The sequence below is a fragment of the Leptonychotes weddellii genome, chromosome X, assembly GCF_054177405.1.
Source record: "Leptonychotes weddellii isolate Sample4059 chromosome X, ASM5417740v2, whole genome shotgun sequence".
Taxonomy (NCBI): Eukaryota; Metazoa; Chordata; class Mammalia; order Carnivora; family Phocidae; genus Leptonychotes; species Leptonychotes weddellii.
Genome location: NC_138385.1, coordinates 101784170 through 101786728, shown reverse-complemented (window position 1 = coordinate 101786728; position 2559 = coordinate 101784170). Strand labels below are relative to the sequence as shown.

Sequence of the window (2559 nt, the reverse complement as noted above, 5' to 3'; positions counted from 1 at the left end):
TATGGGTGAATAATATCTCCTTGTATGAATAGGCCACATTCCGTTGCTCTGTTCATCAGCTGATAGACAGCTGGGTTTTGTTTTGTTTTTTTCCACTTTTTGGGTTGTTTCCACTTTTTGGCTAGGAGGAACATGCTGCTTCAAATATTCATATTCAAGTTTCTTTGTGAACAAATGTTTTCAGTTCTCTTGAGTATGTATCTAGGAGGGGAACTGCTGAGTCACATGGTAAGTCTGTGTCTAACTTTTTGAGGACCCGCCAAAGTGTCTTCCAAAGCAGCTGCCCCCTCTTCCATTCCTACTGGCTGGGTTTGAGGGTTCCAAATTCTCCCCATCATTACCAACACTTGTCACCCTGTTACGCTTTGAAATGTATCACTGAGGATAAATGACGAGTATTCCATGAAGAGAGGAGTTACTATAACACGAACAAGCTAATGTTTGAATTTCACATTATAAGGGGAAAAACCCTAAAGATGGTAGCAAATCAGGAAATGCAAATCTCCTTAATCAGAAGAAATATATAAAATTTATATTTGCCAGCAATAATTGGTTATTATAGCACCACATTTCAATTCAACCTTTTAAAAGAATGATCAGAAGAAAATGAAACAAGCTTCAGAAGGAAATCCTAATGGCATCATCTATGAAACCGAGTGATAATAAGACCTGTATAAAAACATACCTGTTTCAAAAACATAACACAGGACACTCATGTCCAGAAACACCAGCGTTCCAAACATCAATGTTCAAAAACCCTAGCCTTTTGTTGACTCACTCATGTTTGTGCAGCTGCATGGTATTTGGGGTCGGCTTACCAAGGTATAAGCCATCTCCACAGCATCACAGGCAGAAGGAGTAAGAGGCAGTGAACAGGCGGGAAAGAATACGGTATTCTCAGGGAATGGAAGTGGCTCCTATGGATGAAGCATTAGATTCCACGATGGGGATGGACCTAGAGGTATGTATGGGCAGGGGCCAGACATAAGACACACGATGGTCATGCAGAGAAGTATTGTCATAGGTGACCTGAGACTGCTCTCCTAGAGATCTCCTGCTTGCAAAGTTGGCCCTTGGTTGGCATCTGGGAACTAGGGAGTTCAGGAATATTGGCACCATTCTCCCATAAGAAGGGCTCACTGTGCTAAATTGTTTCTACGAACAATGTGGTTTATGGTGAACACCTGATCTCCTTCTGAGAGTCTGCAATTTTGCTACATGATAGGCAGGAAGTGCTGATGTCATGAACTCCCTAGTTAAAACCCTGGATCCTGATTCTTTAATGAGCTTCCCTGGTAGACAGTATCTCACACATGTTGCCACAAATAATGTGCACTGTCTCCCTGTCTCTGTCTCTGTCTGTCTGTCTGTCTCTCTCTCTCACATACACACACCTAAAACAAGTAAACAGTCAAAACCCCAATCCTTTTCATTTCTGAAAGGAAGTCGCATGTTTAGAAGTGATGGACAATTACTACTTAATTTTGAATTAGTCAGAGGCTTAAAATACAGCTTAAGTAAATGGGAGAAAAACATCTAGTCAAGTTGATGAGAAAGAGCTTTTTGAACTATAGTATGGTCCAAAACCCTTGAAGAATCAAAATACTAATTCCATACAGCATAGAAGGTTGTTTTTTTTTTTAAATCTGAACTTCATTTCATATCCAAAAACGCTGATGATAAAGAAAATTGCAACTCCAGCGGCCAGCATATTACAATTAAGAAATGTTTTTAACCTAGTCTTCTGACCTTAGCATAAGCTTCTTACCTTGATGCTAGAAACCCGGCACTGAGTCTGTTATTAGGTAATGATGTCTTGTGGGCACAAAAATCACAATCTTATTACTTCACTGACATTAACAAATAAAGTTCTCTTATTTACTCCATTACTCTTCCAAACCGGGTAATAATTTTTAGGCAACAGTCCTGGATCACTTGTTCCTTTGCAGATGATTTAATTAAATAGGGAAATTAATGTTATGCTGTCTTCTGGCCTAAGGGACAAGATGACCTTCTGCAAATCTGTAAATGTCAACTTCTAGCAAGAACAAAGGTGTCCCTGGATAACTCTGAATTATTTCCGGCATTAGCTTTCAGATCGGCAGTGACAGTCCCTCTCATTTTAGGAAGAAGAAAGAAACAACTCTAAAAACAAATCCCCTTGTCACCCTACCCCCATTTTTCCATATTACTATCAGATAGAAAATGAGTCTTAAACATTTTCCCATTTCTGTAGATAGGTAATGGTCTCACAAATGCTTTCTATATGCAGAGAGAATATATTTTAAATTATATTTTTAGGGCGCCTGGGTGGCTCAATTGGTTAAGTGACTGCCTTCGGCTCAGCTCATGATCCTGGAGTCCCGGGATCGAGTCCTGCATCGGGCTCCCTGCTCAGCAGGGAGTCTGCTTCTCCCTCTGACCCTCCCCCCTCTCATGTGCTCTCTCTGTCTCTCAAATAAATAAATAAAATCTTTTTAAAAAATAAATAAATAAATAAATTATATTTTTAAAAACATGCCTGATAAAGTAGGCCCTAAAACATCTGAAGACCTATGT

The 2559-nt window shown here is 39.6% G+C and overlaps 1 long non-coding RNA gene across 1 annotated transcript in view; it reads right to left on the bottom strand.

The window, feature by feature from the left end:
- Positions 1 to 755: 755 nt before the first annotated feature.
- LOC115938082 (uncharacterized) overlaps positions 756 to 2559 on the bottom strand; it is a 430326-nt gene continuing 428522 nt past the window's right edge. The window contains exon 5 of the long non-coding RNA XR_014141420.1: positions 756 to 955. This is a non-coding gene — a long non-coding RNA (uncharacterized LOC115938082). The remainder of the gene's footprint in view (positions 956 to 2559) is intronic.